Here is a 22,741-nt window from a genome sequence, read left to right on the forward strand (position 1 = left end):
AGGATTTTCCTTCCTCCCTTACTCCATCTTCTGCTTTTTCTACAGCAGGCTCATTTGGGATTCCTTCTTTTTCTCTTCCCAACAGATCCAGAGTAAGACCGTGGCACAGTGTGTGGAGTACTACTACTCCTGGAAAAAAGAGCATCAACTTGCCAGCACCCTTGCTCAGGTGAGTGGCAAGAGAATCGAGACATGCCAGGAGGGAATCAAGGAACTGGCAGAAGGGGACACAAGCTGCTGGCAAGCCATGCCAGACGCCGCTTTGCCAGGATCCCGTCGTCCCCTGCACTGGGAAAGGCGCAGCAGATGCTGCCCAGGGCTTCATTGTGCTGCTGCCCTGGAATACGCAATCCTGGAGCATAACTTTGACCCAAGAAAGCAGCACTGCCACCAACATGGCCTTTGACTCTCTACAGCTTGGTTTCTCAAGGGCTGGCAGCCTTGCTGATTCCAATCACACCCTTCATTCCCCACTGCTTGCTAACAGCAGCAATCCCAGCTGCCTTCATGCAGATGCTGCACATTTTCAGGCATCTTTTGCAGCATCCCAGCCTACTCCCCAAGAAGGAGCTGCCGCTGCTGTGGCTCTGCTCAAACTTTCCTTACTGGCAAACAGCAATTTGCTTCAGAGACAGTGACAGAGAGAGAGAGAGAAGTACTATTGAGGGTAATAGAAAATGGGGGGAAGCATGTGTCTTCACTGATTTGACTGATTTCAAATCCCATTTGAAGCCTAGACATTTGTGGAAGAAAAGCAGAGAGAAATAGATGTTAGGCAGGGAGGTATAATTAAGAAGTGTGGAAGTAGAGATAGCCAGGCACTTATCCCAGCCCTTTGGGCTGTAGGAAAGAGGAGTCTTTTCCTCCGAGTGCTGGCTTGGCAGCCCGCCGCAGCCCACTGCCAAAGCCAGCCGTGTTCTCAGCTCTTTGGGCTTTGGAAGAATTTGCTTTGGCCCATAGATTTTTGTGCTGGACGCTCTGATTTGCAGCCTTCTGAGAGGAAGGAAACATTGATAAGAATTCTTTGATTTGCAGACTGCGTGCGAAGCAAAGAGCAGCAAAAGCCCCCCCAGAAAGGAGACTGGGCAGACAGGGAAGAGAAGCCGCAAGAGGGCTCGCAGCGCCGACTGTCCCTGCTGCCAAGCGCGCCAGCCGCCCCAGCCGGCGCGAGGCCCCTTTCCCTGCGGGCAGTGCAAACGGTGCGCAAGTTCCTCCTCTCTCTGCTCCAAGCTGCGCCTCTGCACTCAAACAGGCTGAGCCTTTTCAAAGGCACCACAGGGCAAGCTGAGGCCACTTGGAGGATGGGCCCTGCCAGCCGTGCTCAAGGTTACAACCCACTTCCAACCCAAAGGGCTCAGCTCAAACCCACTTCAATTCACAAGGAAACCTTGCCCTGCCCCCCAGCAAGACGCACTTCATACAAGTAGGAATAGATAGCATCAAAGCTTGCTTTGATGGGGCTGGTCAACTTCAAACGGGGATGAAGCAAAAGGACGATGACGTTCCAAGGAATTGAAAGCACAGAGAGCAAACTCATGGTGATGATCAATTTGCATATGTGTCACAGCCTGAAAAGACAGAAATTCGGACTAAAAGGGAGGTCTCCGTGCTTGCTTTCATGGTGTGTATTAAATTGACAATGGATGGTTTGTTTCTTATCTTCCAGGGTGTTTGAAACCATCAAGGAAAGGAACAAACACAGGAGAAGACATGGCCCACGGAAGGAAGCAGAGCCTCTCGCCAAGAAGAAAAGGTCCAATTAGACAAGCCTGCAGTTGTGCAGGGCTAGCCATCAAGAGTTAGCCCTCAAGAAGACGAGATAGGAATAAGATGGCTTTTTAAGACTTTAGGGTTGCTTATTCTTCTACTGAGTTGACATGGTAGCAATCTCTCAATTTCTTAGTTCAGATTAGTTCCGATTAGTTCCGATTAGTTCCGATTAGTTCCGATTAGTTCCGATTAGTTAAGTAGTATTATTGAAGATGTTTTTCTTAGTAGTCATAGATTTCTCAGTAAATGGAAGAGGTTTGGTGTTGGCTACGCTCTCTCTTTGGTCATTTTGCCTTTGTTGAGACACAACCTCTCTTTATCATTAAAACAAAGTTTGTTCCAAATTCTGTCTTTTTGTCTGCATGAAATCACTCCAGCCAAGTTTGTTCCATTTGCCTGGTGTTGCAAGCATGGCACTTGCCCTGAGAGAAGAATGTGGGCACGTGAGTCCTCCCACCGGCCCAGCCCCCTGCTCAGCTGGCAGGACTTCCAAAGGGCCGTCTCCATGAGTGCCAAGGAAATAACGGTGGGGCTTCATCCTTTGATGCCTAAAAACCTCGGCTGGGAGTGCAAAGGGAGGCTTTGTTGAATTCAATGAATTGGAGCAAAATGAGTGATCTTGTCTCACTCCACTCTCTGGGATAAAAGCAGAGGGTTCCGTCCTTTTTTGCTGCCCAGCAACAGAACTTGCTTTCATTGTGGGCGACAGATGGACTTGAGCGCCTTCGAGGACGTTTCTAACCTCTCCGATTCTATAAAATCCCTATGCACCACAAAGACATCAGTGGTTGCATTTCAGTTTCAATGTAAAGGCCCACTCTCCCGCTCTGGGCATCCAGCAATCTCCTCAGCTAAAGCAGAGCGGCTGTGCCCATTATCCTCTCACTTCTCACAGCTTTGGCATTTGCAGCAAAGAAGAGTCAAAGTCACTCTTTTGTCTAGCCCAGCAAATGGCAGTGCCTAGCAAGGCTTTGGAGGCAGGGGCTGGGGAGGATGGAGAGGGGGCCAGGGAGGGGGGAATTGCCAGGCTGCTTCTGGCAAGGCGAGGGAAGCTTGCCCTTGTCCGATGGAGCCAGGGCAGGTGGGATTTGGAACCTACAAAGTATCTGCACTGCAGATACTTGAGAACCTACAAAGTATCTGCACTGCAGTGGGCCTTGGTACAGCTGCGCCCTGCCTTTGCTGGCGTGTGTGGAACACGCAGGCTGGCAAGGAAGCCAGATTTGCTCTTGCTTAACGCTAGGCGGGATGGCAGCAAAACTGGCTGGGTTTTGCCATAGCTGGGACCTCAGTCTTGAAACAAAGGTGAAGGCCGTCAGTGTGGAGAAGTCATTCTCTCAGTGTTCCTTTCTCAGAGCAAGCCCAGAGTATTAGAGATGAACATTCTCCCTTCTTCAAGGCAGCTGGAAGAATGACATAGAAATTCTGCACGACAGATTGACTACCAAAACATGCTGGTGGACTGCCCCAGTGTGCGGCCCCATCAGTTGCCCTGAAAAACATCCTGTTTCTCCAAGGTGCAAGGAAGGAGTGTTGCGGTGAGAGACCCGCTCACTAGGCCAAAGGAGGCAAAACATCAAGTGACATCTTGGGCAGCAATAGGACAACTGAGCAAGGGGGCAGGAGGAATGCCTTCACTTGCAGAGAAAGCTTTGCACTTGGTTCTGCACGGAACGCCTTGCAGCATCTAGCTCCTCTCAGAGCCCGAGGAGAGCCAGCGGCGGGAGTCGCCCTGCTTCTCCAGGGCAGGAGATGGGCTCTGGGCTCTGGGCCCTTGGACAGAGCCAGGCTCCTGTGCACATTCAGCTGCAGGCACCTTACAGAGAAGCCCAGGCAAGACCCAGAGCTGTCCCTGCACGCCTTTTGCCCGTCTCATCAGACCACTGATGAGAAATGCCCCAGGGGGAAGGTTCTCTCAGCAAACTTGCAGCCGAAGAAGCAAAAGGGGCAAAGGTGGCCCATCCCTGTTCCTGTCCCCTGGCTCCCCTGGGGTTCTCAATGGAATGTTGCCCCTAGCAACTGGCATTGTCTCCCACTCCTGTGGCCGTTGGTGGAACACTGGTGGAGCAGCGGTGGAGCAGCAGCTGCAGGATCTGCTCCTGGGCTCTCCCTGCCTCTCTCTCTCGCCTTCTGCACTCAGCGCCACACCCGGCCTCTGCATCCACATCCTCCTCCTCTCCTCTGCCGCCAGGCATCCCCACAGTCCCTTTGGGACTGTCAAAGGTAAGGAAGTCCATGTTTGCCCTCAAAGCACTAACAGAACGGCAGGAGGCTCCAGCTGCCTCTCCCGCCAGCCACCACAGACAGGGTGCGTGCTCGCTTTCCCCAGACGAGATTCCTCATGAAAGCGGGCTCCTACTTCTCTTGGAATAATGCTGCTCCCAGGGCAAACACAGACCTTTCCATAGAGGACAGAGAGAGCTGTCACGCTGCACTTGCAGATGCTAGTCCACTGATGACCTGATGAAATTTCTTGGCACCCTTTTCACTCCTGAAACTTTGTTGTGCTGACCCAAAAACATATTGGTCATTCCTGAGGAGTTCAGGGCTCCAGTGTCAAAAAGTCCTGTTGCGCCCTCACCCTGCTCACACCTCCTCCAAAGCTTCAAAAACCAGAAGGATGGCATTTCTCCTCTGTGATCCCTACCGTTCAGGGCATGGAAGCAGTTTGCTGGCCTTCTTCTCCAATAGGGGCTTTCATCTTCAATAATGATCTGGTTTCTGCAATTCTTAGAGACTTACATACTTACATCACTCACAGATCCATTCTGGTTTAATCGCTTTATAGTTTGTTTTTTGGGGGGTTTTTTTGATCTCTTTTGCATAGAGATAGTGGTATAGATTTGTCTGAGTTTTTCAATGTCTGAAGGGCTGGCTCTGCTTCATGGCGAGAGGCAGCCATGAAATGCCATCTTGAGTGGTCCTTCTCAAGAGCACAATCACAGTAGGAGAGAATTTTCTGGGCTGGAAGGGATTCTCAAAGATCATCGAGCCCGCATCCTGGGCCTGCCCAGGACAGCCTCAAGAATCACAGCCTGGGCCCAAGGGCAGTGCCCAAAGGGTTTTGGAGCTCTCTCAGGCTTGGTGCTGTGACGCCTTCCCTGGGGAGGCTGCTGCAGTGCCCAAGCACCCTGTGAAGGCTGAAGAGCCTTCTCCTTCTATGCAACCCAAGCCTCCACTGGCACATCTTCCATGCCATTCTCTTGGTTCTTCTCCCTGGCCCCAAGACCCGAGAGAGTAGTGCACGCCCTTCTGCTTCCCGTCTTGAGGAAGCTGCAGACTGCTAGGGGGTGCTGCCTTTGAAAATCCAAGTGAAAAAACCCAGCAATTCCACCAAAGGGAGGGGAGCTGGGACAGAGGAGCTCGTGCTTTGCAATGATGAGGATGAGAAGGAAGGCTAGCGACACATCTTGGCAGAAGGATTTTTATCTGGAGCATTGTTTTCATCTCTTGCAGGTGGAAAGGGGAGGCACAATGAAAAGGAAAGCAAGAGCCAAGAGTCAGCCGTGAGTTTTGGCACAGGGTTAAAGGACAGCCAGCTTGAGGAATGGCATAGAGGAGAACTGCTCTTTCAGAGTCAGGGTGGCATTGGGGCAAGGCTTTGGGTCTACGGGCGCTGTCTCTTGACCGCTCGCCTTTCTTACGTCCGCCTTCTTCTTCCTTTAGACACATCAATGTTGGCAGTGACTTTCAGGCCGAGCTCCCAGAGCTGCAGACCAGACCAGCCAGTGAGGAGGAAGAGCATGCAAGCCTGGTGTGGAAACCCTGGGAGGAAGATGAATCTGACATGGAAAAACCAGACAGAGGTAGCTGTCAAGCTTCTCTTCCAGCCCTGGCATACTGGGCTGTGGGAAAGGCTGTTTCTTGGGTCCAAAGGCAGCTTTTTGCAGGCTCTGCTTCTCTCCTTGTCTCGCCCATCTTGCCACGTGCAAGTCTTAGAGGCAAGGAGAATGCTCTGCTTTTGCAGCAGAGCAGGCAAAAGAGCAAGCGTCCTGCTCTCCAAATTGGCCAGGGCCATTTGCCACTGGCAGAGGAGAGATTGGCCCCCACTTCTTCTTACAAAAGCTGCTTGGATGGGAGAGCCAGCAGCACTGTGTGGGCCTTTGCTTCAGCTGCCCCTGTCTTTGCTGTGCTTTTCATGCTCTCCAAGCTGATGACTTTAGCTCCTGTGCTTTCCTTCTGCCTTGGAGATGGCAGGCTTTGCCCCTTCTGGGCTCAAGCCTGACTTTCAGTGGGTTTCTCTTGTGCTTGCAGTAAGAGAACTCTTGGACATGGCCAGCTCCCGTGGCGTTCCCGGGGCAGCAGCTAACCTGGAGCTGGCCCTGCACTGCCTGCACCAGGCTGGCGGCAGCGTTCCGGTAAGAAGCGGCTCTTTGGGCGCAGGGAGGAGTGGACAGGGAATTCAGAAGGCCCGGGCACTGGCACAGCCTTTCCTGGCTGCTCCTTGAAGAAGGCACTGAACAGGAAGCAGAGCCCTTGCTGCCTGTTGTGTCTCCTGCAGCTGGGCCAGGCCTGAGCCCTAATGGCTCGAGCAGGAAGAATATCTCTCCTGGAGGCACTGGCCGACGCTCCTGCAGCCTGCTGCCTTGTGAATGGCCTGGAGATCCCTGTTCTCTAAGACATTTGCAGGGGAAATTCCCAGAAGCCTCAGTGGGCCCAGGCAATTCTGGCTGCAGGAGCAGCGAGATCACTGACTTGGTGAGCCAAATGGCACTCTTGGGGAGCAGGATCAAAAGGCTGGGCAGCAAAACCCAGGGGCTGGCAGCAAATGCCAGTGTTTGAGCCCTATGGGAGCCAGTGGCCGGAATCCCTGAAGAGGCAAAGTAGCTGAAAGGCAGCATGGATGATTTTTGGCTTCTGCTTTTGTTGTGGGGCAGCTAAAGCCTTTTCCCCCTTTGATCTTGCAGGAGGCTCTGGAGATGCTGCTCTCGGGGGGGCCTCCAACACCTCAAGGCCATCCCTTGGCCGATTATCATTACGCAGGTAACCAAAGCAGAGCTTCTTCTTCACTGACACATGCTGCCGGCTCCTTAAGTGCCGTGGCAAGCATTTCTGCTTCAACACATTGTGCTTAACACCCGCACGAGGTCTCCACTTCTCCAGGGGGCGGGCAAAGCACCAGCATCTCCTCCTTCAGCTTTACTTCTTTTCCATGCCTTTTCCCTGGGCCATGCCTGCTCCTGTCTTCCTTGCCTTCTGAGGGAGCAGACGTGGACACGGGTGAATGATGGCTGGCGCCGACTTGGTTTCGGCAGCCAGGGGGATCTGCTTCAAGCGGATAGAGGCATCAATTGACCCGCTGCTGCTTTTTACGGCCAGGCTCCAATAGATGGACACCTGAGGAGAAGGAGTCCTTCCAAAAGGCTTTCCACACCTACGGCAAGGATTTTCATCTGATCCAGAAGCAGGTAAAGCCATAGGACGTTCTTTACCCTAGCAGATCATCAGAAGGAAAGCTTGGTTATTTCAGCTACCAAAGACGGGACTTCAGTCTCTCTCTTCTCAAGCACCAAACACCTTCAAGTAGTAACAAAAGGGGACATCCAAGGCCTGCGGGAAAATGACGATCCTGCCTCTCCAGCCCTTTTCTGCAAGCTCTCTTGCAAGAAGCAGCTGTATTCTGTCAGACTTGTCTCACAGGTGTGCTGCTGCTTGCACAACACACATTGCGCTGGCATAATTGCAGTGAAGCGGGCAAAGAAGAACGGTGCTCGATGGATTTGTTGTTGGTCTCTGCATTACATGTGGTACCACGTAGCATAAGACACGGTTTATTCCTTTGCATGATGCCTCGCTTCCTCTAGATGATTTCATTTTACACCCTACTCCATTTCCTCCAGGATTTTCCTTCCTCCCTTACTCCATCTTCTGCTTTTTCTACAGCAGGCTCATTTGGGATTCCTTCTTTTTCTCTTCCCAACAGATCCAGAGTAAGACCGTGGCACAGTGTGTGGAGTACTACTACTCCTGGAAAAAAGAGCATCAACTTGCCAGCACCCTTGCTCAGGTGAGTGGCAAGAGAATCGAGACATGCCAGGAGGGAATCAAGGAACTGGCAGAAGGGGACACAAGCTGCTGGCAAGCCATGCCAGACGCCGCTTTGCCAGGATCCCGTCGTCCCCTGCACTGGGAAAGGCGCAGCAGATGCTGCCCAGGGCTTCATTGTGCTGCTGCCCTGGAATACGCAATCCTGGAGCATAACTTTGACCCAAGAAAGCAGCACTGCCACCAACATGGCCTTTGACTCTCTACAGCTTGGTTTCTCAAGGGCTGGCAGCCTTGCTGATTCCAATCACACCCTTCATTCCCCACTGCTTGCTAACAGCAGCAATCCCAGCTGCCTTCATGCAGATGCTGCACATTTTCAGGCATCTTTTGCAGCATCCCAGCCTACTCCCCAAGAAGGAGCTGCCGCTGCTGTGGCTCTGCTCAAACTTTCCTTACTGGCAAACAGCAATTTGCTTCAGAGACAGTGACAGAGAGAGAGAGAGAAGTACTATTGAGGGTAATAGAAAATGGGGGGAAGCATGTGTCTTCACTGATTTGACTGATTTCAAATCCCATTTGAAGCCTAGACATTTGTGGAAGAAAAGCAGAGAGAAATAGATGTTAGGCAGGGAGGTATAATTAAGAAGTGTGGAAGTAGAGATAGCCAGGCACTTATCCCAGCCCTTTGGGCTGTAGGAAAGAGGAGTCTTTTCCTCCGAGTGCTGGCTTGGCAGCCCGCCGCAGCCCACTGCCAAAGCCAGCCGTGTTCTCAGCTCTTTGGGCTTTGGAAGAATTTGCTTTGGCCCATAGATTTTTGTGCTGGACGCTCTGATTTGCAGCCTTCTGAGAGGAAGGAAACATTGATAAGAATTCTTTGATTTGCAGACTGCGTGCGAAGCAAAGAGCAGCAAAAGCCCCCCCAGAAAGGAGACTGGGCAGACAGGGAAGAGAAGCCGCAAGAGGGCTCGCAGCGCCGACTGTCCCTGCTGCCAAGCGCGCCAGCCGCCCCAGCCGGCGCGAGGCCCCTTTCCCTGCGGGCAGTGCAAACGGTGCGCAAGTTCCTCCTCTCTCTGCTCCAAGCTGCGCCTCTGCACTCAAACAGGCTGAGCCTTTTCAAAGGCACCACAGGGCAAGCTGAGGCCACTTGGAGGATGGGCCCTGCCAGCCGTGCTCAAGGTTACAACCCACTTCCAACCCAAAGGGCTCAGCTCAAACCCACTTCAATTCACAAGGAAACCTTGCCCTGCCCCCCAGCAAGACGCACTTCATACAAGTAGGAATAGATAGCATCAAAGCTTGCTTTGATGGGGCTGGTCAACTTCAAACGGGGATGAAGCAAAAGGACGATGACGTTCCAAGGAATTGAAAGCACAGAGAGCAAACTCATGGTGATGATCAATTTGCATATGTGTCACAGCCTGAAAAGACAGAAATTCGGACTAAAAGGGAGGTCTCCGTGCTTGCTTTCATGGTGTGTATTAAATTGACAATGGATGGTTTGTTTCTTATCTTCCAGGGTGTTTGAAACCATCAAGGAAAGGAACAAACACAGGAGAAGACATGGCCCACGGAAGGAAGCAGAGCCTCTCGCCAAGAAGAAAAGGTCCAATTAGACAAGCCTGCAGTTGTGCAGGGCTAGCCATCAAGAGTTAGCCCTCAAGAAGACGAGATAGGAATAAGATGGCTTTTTAAGACTTTAGGGTTGCTTATTCTTCTACTGAGTTGACATGGTAGCAATCTCTCAATTTCTTAGTTCAGATTAGTTCCGATTAGTTCCGATTAGTTCCGATTAGTTCCGATTAGTTCCGATTAGTTAAGTAGTATTATTGAAGATGTTTTTCTTAGTAGTCATAGATTTCTCAGTAAATGGAAGAGGTTTGGTGTTGGCTACGCTCTCTCTTTGGTCATTTTGCCTTTGTTGAGACACAACCTCTCTTTATCATTAAAACAAAGTTTGTTCCAAATTCTGTCTTTTTGTCTGCATGAAATCACTCCAGCCAAGTTTGTTCCATTTGCCTGGTGTTGCAAGCATGGCACTTGCCCTGAGAGAAGAATGTGGGCACGTGAGTCCTCCCACCGGCCCAGCCCCCTGCTCAGCTGGCAGGACTTCCAAAGGGCCGTCTCCATGAGTGCCAAGGAAATAACGGTGGGGCTTCATCCTTTGATGCCTAAAAACCTCGGCTGGGAGTGCAAAGGGAGGCTTTGTTGAATTCAATGAATTGGAGCAAAATGAGTGATCTTGTCTCACTCCACTCTCTGGGATAAAAGCAGAGGGTTCCGTCCTTTTTTGCTGCCCAGCAACAGAACTTGCTTTCATTGTGGGCGACAGATGGACTTGAGCGCCTTCGAGGACGTTTCTAACCTCTCCGATTCTATAAAATCCCTATGCACCACAAAGACATCAGTGGTTGCATTTCAGTTTCAATGTAAAGGCCCACTCTCCCGCTCTGGGCATCCAGCAATCTCCTCAGCTAAAGCAGAGCGGCTGTGCCCATTATCCTCTCACTTCTCACAGCTTTGGCATTTGCAGCAAAGAAGAGTCAAAGTCACTCTTTTGTCTAGCCCAGCAAATGGCAGTGCCTAGCAAGGCTTTGGAGGCAGGGGCTGGGGAGGATGGAGAGGGGGCCAGGGAGGGGGGAATTGCCAGGCTGCTTCTGGCAAGGCGAGGGAAGCTTGCCCTTGTCCGATGGAGCCAGGGCAGGTGGGATTTGGAACCTACAAAGTATCTGCACTGCAGATACTTGAGAACCTACAAAGTATCTGCACTGCAGTGGGCCTTGGTACAGCTGCGCCCTGCCTTTGCTGGCGTGTGTGGAACACGCAGGCTGGCAAGGAAGCCAGATTTGCTCTTGCTTAACGCTAGGCGGGATGGCAGCAAAACTGGCTGGGTTTTGCCATAGCTGGGACCTCAGTCTTGAAACAAAGGTGAAGGCCGTCAGTGTGGAGAAGTCATTCTCTCAGTGTTCCTTTCTCAGAGCAAGCCCAGAGTATTAGAGATGAACATTCTCCCTTCTTCAAGGCAGCTGGAAGAATGACATAGAAATTCTGCACGACAGATTGACTACCAAAACATGCTGGTGGACTGCCCCAGGGTGCGGCCCCATCAGTTGCCCTGAAAAACATCCTGTTTCTCCAAGGTGCAAGGAAGGAGTGTTGCGGTGAGAGACCCGCTCACTAGGCCAAAGGAGGCAAAACATCAAGTGACATCTTGGGCAGCAATAGGACAACTGAGCAAGGGGGCAGGAGGAATGCCTTCACTTGCAGAGAAAGCTTTGCACTTGGTTCTGCACGGAACGCCTTGCAGCATCTAGCTCCTCTCAGAGCCCGAGGAGAGCCAGCGGTGGGAGTCGCCCTGCTTCTCCAGGGCAGGAGATGGGCTCTGGGCTCTGGGTCCTTGGACAGAGCCAGGCTCCTGTGCACATTCAGCTGCAGGCACCTTACAGAGAAGCCCAGGCAAGACCCAGAGCTGTCCCTGCACGCCTTTTGCCCGTCTCATCAGACCACTGATGAGAAATGCCCCAGGGGGAAGGTTCTCTCAGCAAACTTGCAGCCGAAGAAGCAAAAGGGGCAAAGGTGGCCCATCCCTGTTCCTGTCCCCTGGCTCCCCTGGGGTTCTCAATGGAATGTTGCCCCTAGCAACTGGCATTGTCTCCCACTCCTGTGGCCGTTGGTGGAACACTGGTGGAGCAGCGGTGGAGCAGCAGCTGCAGGATCTGCTCCTGGGCTCTCCCTGCCTCTCTCTCTCGCCTTCTGCACTCAGCGCCACACCCGGCCTCTGCATCCACATCCTCCTCCTCTCCTCTGCCGCCAGGCATCCCCACAGTCCCTTTGGGACTGTCAAAGGTAAGGAAGTCCATGTTTGCCCTCAAAGCACTAACAGAACGGCAGGAGGCTCCAGCTGCCTCTCCCGCCAGCCACCACAGACAGGGTGCGTGCTCGCTTTCCCCAGACGAGATTCCTCATGAAAGCGGGCTCCTACTTCTCTTGGAATAATGCTGCTCCCAGGGCAAACACAGACCTTTCCATAGAGGACAGAGAGAGCTGTCACGCTGCACTTGCAGATGCTAGTCCACTGATGACCTGATGAAATTTCTTGGCACCCATTTCACTCCTGAAACTTTGTTGTGCTGACCCAAAAACATATTGGTCATTCCTGAGGAGTTCAGGGCTCCAGTGTCAAAAAGTCCTGTTGCGCCCTCACCCTGCTCACACCTCCTCCAAAGCTTCAAAAACCAGAAGGATGGCATTTCTCCTCTGTGATCCCTACCGTTCAGGGCATGGAAGCAGTTTGCTGGCCTTCTCCTCCAATAGGGGCTTTCATCTTCAACAATGATCTGGTTTCTGCAATTCTTAGAGACTTACATACTTACATCACTCACAGATCCATTCTGGTTTAATCGCTTTATAGTTTGTTTTTTGGGGGGTTTTTTTGATCTCTTTTGCATAGAGATAGTGGTATAGATTTGTCTGAGTTTTTCAATGTCTGAAGGGCTGGCTCTGCTTCATGGCGAGAGGCAGCCATGAAATGCCATCTTGAGTGGTCCTTCTCAAGAGCACAATCACAGTAGGAGAGAATTTTCTGGGCTGGAAGGGATTCTCAAAGATCATCGAGCCCGCATCCTGGGCCTGCCCAGGACAGCCTCAAGAATCACAGCCTGGGCCCAAGGGCAGTGCCCAAAGGGGTTTGGAGCTCTCTCAGGCTTGGTGCTGTGACGCCTTCCCTGGGGAGGCTGCTGCAGTGCCCAAGCACCCTGTGAAGGCTGAAGAGCCTTCTCCTTCTATGCAACCCAAGCCTCCACTGGCACATCTTCCATGCCATTCTCTTGGTTCTTCTCCATGGCCCCAAGACCCGAGAGAGTAGTGCACGCCCTTCTGCTTCCCGTCTTGAGGAAGCTGCAGACTGCTAGGGGGTGCTGCCTTTGAAAATCCAAGTGAAAAAACCCAGCAATTCCACCAAAGGGAGGGGAGCTGGGACAGAGGAGCTCGTGCTTTGCAATGATGAGGATGAGAAGGAAGGCTAGCGACACATCTTGGCAGAAGGATTTTTATCTGGAGCATTGTTTTCATCTCTTGCAGGTGGAAAGGGGAGGCACAATGAAAAGGAAAGCAAGAGCCAAGAGTCAGCCGTGAGTTTTGGCACAGGGTTAAAGGACAGCCAACTTGAGCAATGGCATAGAGGAGAACTGCTCTTTCAGAGTCAGGGTGGCATTGGGGCAAGGCTTTGGGTCTACGGGCGCTGTCTCTTGACCGCTCGCCTTTCTTACGTCCGCCTTCTTCTTCCTTTAGACACATCAATGTTGGCAGTGACTTTCAGGCCGAGCTCCCAGAGCTGCAGACCAGACCAGCCAGTGAGGAGGAAGAGCATGCAAGCCTGGTGTGGAAACCCTGGGAGGAAGATGAATCTGACATGGAAAAACCAGACAGAGGTAGCTGTCAAGCTTCTCTTCCAGCCCTGGCATACTGGGCTGTGGGAAAGGCTGCTTCTTGGGTCCAAAGGCAGCTTTTTGCAGGCTCTGCTTCTCTCCTTGTCTCGCCCATCTTGCCACGTGCAAGTCTTAGAGGCAAGGAGAATGCTCTGCTTTTGCAGCAGAGCAGGCAAAAGAGCAAGCGTCCTGCTCTCCAAATTGGCCAGGGCCATTTGCCACTGGCAGAGGAGAGATTGGCCCCCACTTCTTCTTACAAAAGCTGCTTGGATGGGAGAGCCAGCAGCACTGTGTGGGCCTTTGCTTCAGCTGCCCCTGTCTTTGCTGTGCTTTTCATGCTCTCCAAGCTGATGACTTTAGCTCCTGTGCTTTCCTTCTGCCTTGGAGATGGCAGGCTTTGCCCCTTCTGGGCTCAAGCCTGACTTTCGGTGGGTTTCTCTTGTGCTTGCAGTAAGAGAACTCTTGGACATGGCCAGCTCCCGTGGCGTTCCCGGGGCAGCAGCTAACCTGGAGCTGGCCCTGCACTGCCTGCACCAGGCTGGCGGCAGCGTTCCGGTAAGAAGCGGCTCTTTGGGCGCAGGGAGGAGTGGACAGGGAATTCAGAAGGCCCGGGCACTGGCACAGCCTTTCCTGGCTGCTCCTTGAAGAAGGCACTGAACAGGAAGCAGAGCCCTTGCTGCCTGTTGTGTCTCCTGCAGCTGGGCCAGGCCTGAGCCCTAATGGCTCGAGCAGGAAGAATATCTCTCCTGCAGGCACTGGCCGACGCTCCTGCAGCCTGCTGCCTTGTGAATGGCCTGGAGATCCCTGTTCTCTAAGGCATTTGCAGGGGAAATTCCCAGAAGCCTCAGTGGGCCCAGGCAATTCTGGCTGCAGGAGCAGCAAGATCACTGACTTGGTCAGCCAAATGGCACTCTTGGGGAGCAGGATCAAAAGGCTGGGCAGCAAAACCCAGGGGCTGGCAGCAAATGCCAGTGTTTGAGCCCTATGGGAGCCAGTGGCCGGAATCCCTGAAGAGGCAAAGTAGCTGAAAGGCAGCATGGATGATTTTTGGCTTCTGCTTTTGTTGTGGGGCAGCTAAAGCCTTTTCCCCCTTTGATCTTGCAGGAGGCTCTGGAGATGCTGCTCTCGGGGGGGCCTCCAACACCTCAAGGCCATCCCTTGGCCGATTATCATTACGCAGGTAACCAAAGCAGAGCTTCTTCTTCACTGACACATGCTGCCAGCTCCTTAAGTGCCGTGGCAAGCATTTCTGCTTCAACAAATTGTGCTTAACACCCGCACGAGGTCTCCACTTCTCCGGGGGGCGGGCAAAGCACCAGCATCTCCTCCTTCAGCTTTACTTCTTTTCCATGCCTTTTCCCTGGGCCATGCCTGCTCCTGTCTTCCTTGCCTTCTGAGGGAGCAGACGTGGACACGGGTGAATGATGGCTGGCGCCGACTTGGTTTCGGCAGCCAGGGGGATCTGCTTCAAGCGGATAGAGGCATCAATTGACCCGCTGCTGCTTTTTACGGCCAGGCTCCGATAGATGGACACCTGAGGAGAAGGAGTCCTTCCAAAAGGCTTTCCACACCTACGGCAAGGATTTTCATCTGATCCAGAAGCAGGTAAAGCCATAGGACGTTCTTTACCCTAGCAGATCATCAGAAGGAAAGCTTGGTTATTTCAGCTACCAAAGACGGGACTTCAGTCTCTCTCTTCTCAAGCACCAAACACCTTCAAGTAGTAACAAAAGGGGACATCCAAGGCCTGCGGGAAAATGACGATCCTGCCTCTCCAGCCCTTTTCTGCAAGCTCTCTTGCAAGAAGCAGCTGTATTCTGTCAGACTTGTCTCACAGGTGTGCTGCTGCTTGCACAACACACATTGCGCTGGCATAATTGCAGTGAAGCGGGCAAAGAAGAACGGTGCTCGATGGATTTGTTGTTGGTCTGTGCATTACATGTGGTACCACGTAGCATAAGACACGGTTTATTCCTTTGCATGATGCCTCGCTTCCTCTAGATGATTTCATTTTACACCCTACTCCATTTCCTCCAGGATTTTCCTTCCTCCCTTACTCCATCTTCTGCTTTTTCTACAGCAGGCTCATTTGGGATTCCTTCTTTTTCTCTTCCCAACAGATCCAGAGTAAGACCGTGGCACAGTGTGTGGAGTACTACTACTCCTGGAAAAAAGAGCATCAACTTGCCAGCACCCTTGCTCAGGTGAGTGGCAAGAGAATCGAGACATGCCAGGAGGGAATCAAGGAACTGGCAGAAGGGGACACAAGCTGCTGGCAAGCCATGCCAGACGCCGCTTTGCCAGGATCCCGTCGTCCCCTGCACTGGGAAAGGTGCAGCAGATGCTGCCCAGGGCTTCATTGTGCTGCTGCCCTGGAATACGCAATCCTGGAGCATAACTTTGACCCAAGAAAGCAGCACTGCCACCAACATGGCCTTTGACTCTCTACAGCTTGGTTTCTCAAGGGCTGGCAGCCTTGCTGATTCCAATCACACCCTTCATTCCCCACTGCTTGCTAACAGCAGCAATCCCAGCTGCCTTCATGCAGATGCTGCACATTTTCAGGCATCTTTTGCAGCATCCCAGCCTACTCCCCAAGAAGGAGCTGCCGCTGCTGTGGCTCTGCTCAAACTTTCCTTACTGGCAAACAGCAATTTGCTTCAGAGACAGTGACAGAGAGAGAGAGAGAAGTACTATTGAGGGTAATAGAAAATGGGGGGAAGCATGTGTCTTCACTGATTTGACTGATTTCAAATCCCATTTGAAGCCTAGACATTTGTGGAAGAAAAGCAGAGAGAAATAGATGTTAGGCAGGGAGGTATAATTAAGAAGTGTGGAAGTAGAGATAGCCAGGCACTTATCCCAGCCCTTTGGGCTGTAGGAAAGAGGAGTCTTTTCCTCCGAGTGCTGGCTTGGCAGCCCGCCGCAGCCCACTGCCAAAGCCAGCCGTGTTCTCAGCTCTTTGGGCTTTGGAAGAATTTGCTTTGGCCCATAGATTTTTGTGCTGGACGCTCTGATTTGCAGCCTTCTGAGAGGAAGGAAACATTGATAAGAATTCTTTGATTTGCAGACTGCGTGCGAAGCAAAGAGCAGCAAAAGCCCCCCCAGAAAGGAGACTGGGCAGACAGGGAAGAGAAGCCGCAAGAGGGCTCGCAGCGCCGACTGTCCCTGCTGCCAAGCGCGCCAGCCGCCCCAGCCGGCGCGAGGCCCCTTTCCCTGCGGGCAGTGCAAACGGTGCGCAAGTTCCTCCTCTCTCTGCTCCAAGCTGCGCCTCTGCACTCAAACAGGCTGAGCCTTTTCAAAGGCACCACAGGGCAAGCTGAGGCCACTTGGAGGATGGGCCCTGCCAGCCGTGCTCAAGGTTACAACCCACTTCCAACCCAAAGGGCTCAGCTCAAACCCACTTCAATTCACAAGGAAACCTTGCCCTGCCCCCCAGCAAGACGCACTTCATACAAGTAGGAATAGATAGCATCAAAGCTTGCTTTGATGGGGCTGGTCAACTTCAAACGGGGATGAAGCAAAAGGACGATGACGTTCCAAGGAATTGAAAGCACAGAGAGCAAACTCATGGTGATGATCAATTTGCATATGTGTCACAGCCTGAAAAGACAGAAATTCGGACTAAAAGGGAGGTCTCCGTGCTTGCTTTCATGGTGTGTATTAAATTGACAATGGATGGTTTGTTTCTTATCTTCCAGGGTGTTTGAAACCATCAAGGAAAGGAACAAACACAGGAGAAGACATGGCCCACGGAAGGAAGCAGAGCCTCTCGCCAAGAAGAAAAGGTCCAATTAGACAAGCCTGCAGTTGTGCAGGGCTAGCCATCAAGAGTTAGCCCTCAAGAAGACGAGATAGGAATAAGATGGCTTTTTAAGACTTTAGGGTTGCTTATTCTTCTACTGAGTTGACATGGTAGCAATCTCTCAATTTCTTAGTTCAGATTAGTTCCGATTAGTTCCGATTAGTTCCGATTAGTTCCGATTAGTTCCGATTAGTTAAGTAGTATTATTGAAGATGTTTTTCTTAGTAGTCATAGATTTCTCAGTAAATGGAAGAGGTTTGGTGTTGGCTACGCTCTCTCTTTGGTCATTTTGCCTTTGTTGAGACACAACCTCTCTTTATCATTAAAACAAAGTTTGTTCCAAATTCTGTCTTTTTGTCTGCATGAAATCACTCCAGCCAAGTTTGTTCCATTTGCCTGGTGTTGCAAGCATGGCACTTGCCCTGAGAGAAGAATGTGGGCACGTGAGTCCTCCCACCGGCCCAGCCCCCTGCTCAGCTGGCAGGACTTCCAAAGGGCCGTCTCCATGAGTGCCAAGGAAATAACGGTGGGGCTTCATCCTTTGATGCCTAAAAACCTCGGCTGGGAGTGCAAAGGGAGGCTTTGTTGAATTCAATGAATTGGAGCAAAATGAGTGATCTTGTCTCACTCCACTCTCTGGGATAAAAGCAGAGGGTTCCGTCCTTTTTTGCTGCCCAGCAACAGAACTTGCTTTCATTGTGGGCGACAGATGGACTTGAGCGCCTTCGAGGACGTTTCTAACCTCTCCGATTCTATAAAATCCCTATGCACCACAAAGACATCAGTGGTTGCATTTCAGTTTCAATGTAAAGGCCCACTCTCCCGCTCTGGGCATCCAGCAATCTCCTCAGCTAAAGCAGAGCGGCTGTGCCCATTATCCTCTCACTTCTCACAGCTTTGGCATTTGCAGCAAAGAAGAGTCAAAGTCACTCTTTTGTCTAGCCCAGCAAATGGCAGTGCCTAGCAAGGCTTTGGAGGCAGGGGCTGGGGAGGATGGAGAGGGGGCCAGGGAGGGGGGAATTGCCAGGCTGCTTCTGGCAAGGCGAGGGAAGCTTGCCCTTGTCCGATGGAGCCAGGGCAGGTGGGATTTGGAACCTACAAAGTATCTGCACTGCAGATACTTGAGAACCTACAAAGTATCTGCACTGCAGTGGGCCTTGGTACAGCTGCGCCCTGCCTTTGCTGGCGTGTGTGGAACACGCAGGCTGGCAAGGAAGCCAGATTTGCTCTTGCTTAACGCTAGGCGGGATGGCAGCAAAACTGGCTGGGTTTTGCCATAGCTGGGACCTCAGTCTTGAAACAAAGGTGAAGGCCGTCAGTGTGGAGAAGTCATTCTCTCAGTGTTCCTTTCTCAGAGCAAGCCCAGAGTATTAGAGATGAACATTCTCCCTTCTTCAAGGCAGCTGGAAGAATGACATAGAAATTCTGCACGACAGATTGACTACCAAAACATGCTGGTGGACTGCCCCAGGGTGCGGCCCCATCAGTTGCCCTGAAAAACATCCTGTTTCTCCAAGGTGCAAGGAAGGAGTGTTGCGGTGAGAGACCCGCTCACTAGGCCAAAGGAGGCAAAACATCAAGTGACATCTTGGGCAGCAATAGGACAACTGAGCAAGGGGGCAGGAGGAATGCCTTCACTTGCAGAGAAAGCTTTGCACTTGGTTCTGCACGGAACGCCTTGCAGCATCTAGCTCCTCTCAGAGCCCGAGGAGAGCCAGCGGTGGGAGTCGCCCTGCTTCTCCAGGGCAGGAGATGGGCTCTGGGCTCTGGGTCCTTGGACAGAGCCAGGCTCCTGTGCACATTCAGCTGCAGGCACCTTACAGAGAAGCCCAGGCAAGACCCAGAGCTGTCCCTGCACGCCTTTTGCCCGTCTCATCAGACCACTGATGAGAAATGCCCCAGGGGGAAGGTTCTCTCAGCAAACTTGCAGCCGAAGAAGCAAAAGGGGCAAAGGTGGCCCATCCCTGTTCCTGTCCCCTGGCTCCCCTGGGGTTCTCAATGGAATGTTGCCCCTAGCAACTGGCATTGTCTCCCACTCCTGTGGCCGTTGGTGGAACACTGGTGGAGCAGCGGTGGAGCAGCAGCTGCAGGATCTGCTCCTGGGCTCTCCCTGCCTCTCTCTCTCGCCTTCTGCACTCAGCGCCACACCCGGCCTCTGCATCCACATCCTCCTCCTCTCCTCTGCCGCCAGGCATCCCCACAGTCCCTTTGGGACTGTCAAAGGTAAGGAAGTCCATGTTTGCCCTCAAAGCACTAACAGAACGGCAGGAGGCTCCAGCTGCCTCTCCCGCCAGCCACCACAGACAGGGTGCGTGCTCGCTTTCCCCAGACGAGATTCCTCATGAAAGCGGGCTCCTACTTCTCTTGGAATAATGCTGCTCCCAGGGCAAACACAGACCTTTCCATAGAGGACAGAGAGAGCTGTCACGCTGCACTTGCAGATGCTAGTCCACTGATGACCTGATGAAATTTCTTGGCACCCATTTCACTCCTGAAACTTTGTTGTGCTGACCCAAAAACATATTGGTCATTCCTGAGGAGTTCAGGGCTCCAGTGTCAAAAAGTCCTGTTGCGCCCTCACCCTGCTCACACCTCCTCCAAAGCTTCAAAAACCAGAAGGATGGCATTTCTCCTCTGTGATCCCTACCGTTCAGGGCATGGAAGCAGTTTGCTGGCCTTCTCCTCCAATAGGGGCTTTCATCTTCAACAATGATCTGGTTTCTGCAATTCTTAGAGACTTACATACTTACATCACTCACAGATCCATTCTGGTTTAATCGCTTTATAGTTTGTTTTTTGGGGGGTTTTTTTGATCTCTTTTGCATAGAGATAGTGGTATAGATTTGTCTGAGTTTTTCAATGTCTGAAGGGCTGGCTCTGCTTCATGGCGAGAGGCAGCCATGAAATGCCATCTTGAGTGGTCCTTCTCAAGAGCACAATCACAGTAGGAGAGAATTTTCTGGGCTGGAAGGGATTCTCAAAGATCATCGAGCCCGCATCCTGGGCCTGCCCAGGACAGCCTCAAGAATCACAGCCTGGGCCCAAGGGCAGTGCCCAAAGGGGTTTGGAGCTCTCTCAGGCTTGGTGCTGTGACGCCTTCCCTGGGGAGGCTGCTGCAGTGCCCAAGCACCCTGTGAAGGCTGAAGAGCCTTCTCCTTCTATGCAACCCAAGCCTCCACTGGCACATCTTCCATGCCATTCTCTTGGTTCTTCTCCATGGCCCCAAGACCCGAGAGAGTAGTGCACGCCCTTCTGCTTCCCGTCTTGAGGAAGCTGCAGACTGCTAGGGGGTGCTGCCTTTGAAAATCCAAGTGAAAAAACCCAGCAATTCCACCAAAGGGAGGGGAGCTGGGACAGAGGAGCTCGTGCTTTGCAATGATGAGGATGAGAAGGAAGGCTAGCGACACATCTTGGCAGAAGGATTTTTATCTGGAGCATTGTTTTCATCTCTTGCAGGTGGAAAGGGGAGGCACAATGAAAAGGAAAGCAAGAGCCAAGAGTCAGCCGTGAGTTTTGGCACAGGGTTAAAGGACAGCCAACTTGAGCAATGGCATAGAGGAGAACTGCTCTTTCAGAGTCAGGGTGGCATTGGGGCAAGGCTTTGGGTCTACGGGCGCTGTCTCTTGACCGCTCGCCTTTCTTACGTCCGCCTTCTTCTTCCTTTAGACACATCAATGTTGGCAGTGACTTTCAGGCCGAGCTCCCAGAGCTGCAGACCAGACCAGCCAGTGAGGAGGAAGAGCATGCAAGCCTGGTGTGGAAACCCTGGGAGGAAGATGAATCTGACATGGAAAAACCAGACAGAGGTAGCTGTCAAGCTTCTCTTCCAGCCCTGGCATACTGGGCTGTGGGAAAGGCTGCTTCTTGGGTCCAAAGGCAGCTTTTTGCAGGCTCTGCTTCTCTCCTTGTCTCGCCCATCTTGCCACGTGCAAGTCTTAGAGGCAAGGAGAATGCTCTGCTTTTGCAGCAGAGCAGGCAAAAGAGCAAGCGTCCTGCTCTCCAAATTGGCCAGGGCCATTTGCCACTGGCAGAGGAGAGATTGGCCCCCACTTCTTCTTACAAAAGCTGCTTGGATGGGAGAGCCAGCAGCACTGTGTGGGCCTTTGCTTCAGCTGCCCCTGTCTTTGCTGTGCTTTTCATGCTCTCCAAGCTGATGACTTTAGCTCCTGTGCTTTCCTTCTGCCTTGGAGATGGCAGGCTTTGCCCCTTCTGGGCTCAAGCCTGACTTTCGGTGGGTTTCTCTTGTGCTTGCAGTAAGAGAACTCTTGGACATGGCCAGCTCCCGTGGCGTTCCCGGGGCAGCAGCTAACCTGGAGCTGGCCCTGCACTGCCTGCACCAGGCTGGCGGCAGCGTTCCGGTAAGAAGCGGCTCTTTGGGCGCAGGGAGGAGTGGACAGGGAATTCAGAAGGCCCGGGCACTGGCACAGCCTTTCCTGGCTGCTCCTTGAAGAAGGCACTGAACAGGAAGCAGAGCCCTTGCTGCCTGTTGTGTCTCCTGCAGCTGGGCCAGGCCTGAGCCCTAATGGCTCGAGCAGGAAGAATATCTCTCCTGCAGGCACTGGCCGACGCTCCTGCAGCCTGCTGCCTTGTGAATGGCCTGGAGATCCCTGTTCTCTAAGGCATTTGCAGGGGAAATTCCCAGAAGCCTCAGTGGGCCCAGGCAATTCTGGCTGCAGGAGCAGCAAGATCACTGACTTGGTCAGCCAAATGGCACTCTTGGGGAGCAGGATCAAAAGGCTGGGCAGCAAAACCCAGGGGCTGGCAGCAAATGCCAGTGTTTGAGCCCTATGGGAGCCAGTGGCCGGAATCCCTGAAGAGGCAAAGTAGCTGAAAGGCAGCATGGATGATTTTTGGCTTCTGCTTTTGTTGTGGGGCAGCTAAAGCCTTTTCCCCCTTTGATCTTGCAGGAGGCTCTGGAGATGCTGCTCTCGGGGGGGCCTCCAACACCTCAAGGCCATCCCTTGGCCGATTATCATTACGCAGGTAACCAAAGCAGAGCTTCTTCTTCACTGACACATGCTGCCAGCTCCTTAAGTGCCGTGGCAAGCATTTCTGCTTCAACAAATTGTGCTTAACACCCGCACGAGGTCTCCACTTCTCCGGGGGGCGGGCAAAGCACCAGCATCTCCTCCTTCAGCTTTACTTCTTTTCCATGCCTTTTCCCTGGGCCATGCCTGCTCCTGTCTTCCTTGCCTTCTGAGGGAGCAGACGTGGACACGGGTGAATGATGGCTGGCGCCGACTTGGTTTCGGCAGCCAGGGGGATCTGCTTCAAGCGGATAGAGGCATCAATTGACCCGCTGCTGCTTTTTACGGCCAGGCTCCGATAGATGGACACCTGAGGAGAAGGAGTCCTTCCAAAAGGCTTTCCACACCTACGGCAAGGATTTTCATCTGATCCAGAAGCAGGTAAAGCCATAGGACGTTCTTTACCCTAGCAGATCATCAGAAGGAAAGCTTGGTTATTTCAGCTACCAAAGACGGGACTTCAGTCTCTCTCTTCTCAAGCACCAAACACCTTCAAGTAGTAACAAAAGGGGACATCCAAGGCCTGCGGGAAAATGACGATCCTGCCTCTCCAGCCCTTTTCTGCAAGCTCTCTTGCAAGAAGCAGCTGTATTCTGTCAGACTTGTCTCACAGGTGTGCTGCTGCTTGCACAACACACATTGCGCTGGCATAATTGCAGTGAAGCGGGCAAAGAAGAACGGTGCTCGATGGATTTGTTGTTGGTCTGTGCATTACATGTGGTACCACG

The sequence above is a fragment of the Fringilla coelebs genome (genome assembly GCF_963513975.1).
Source record: "Fringilla coelebs genome assembly, chromosome: Z".
Classification (NCBI taxonomy): Eukaryota; Metazoa; Chordata; class Aves; order Passeriformes; family Fringillidae; genus Fringilla; species Fringilla coelebs.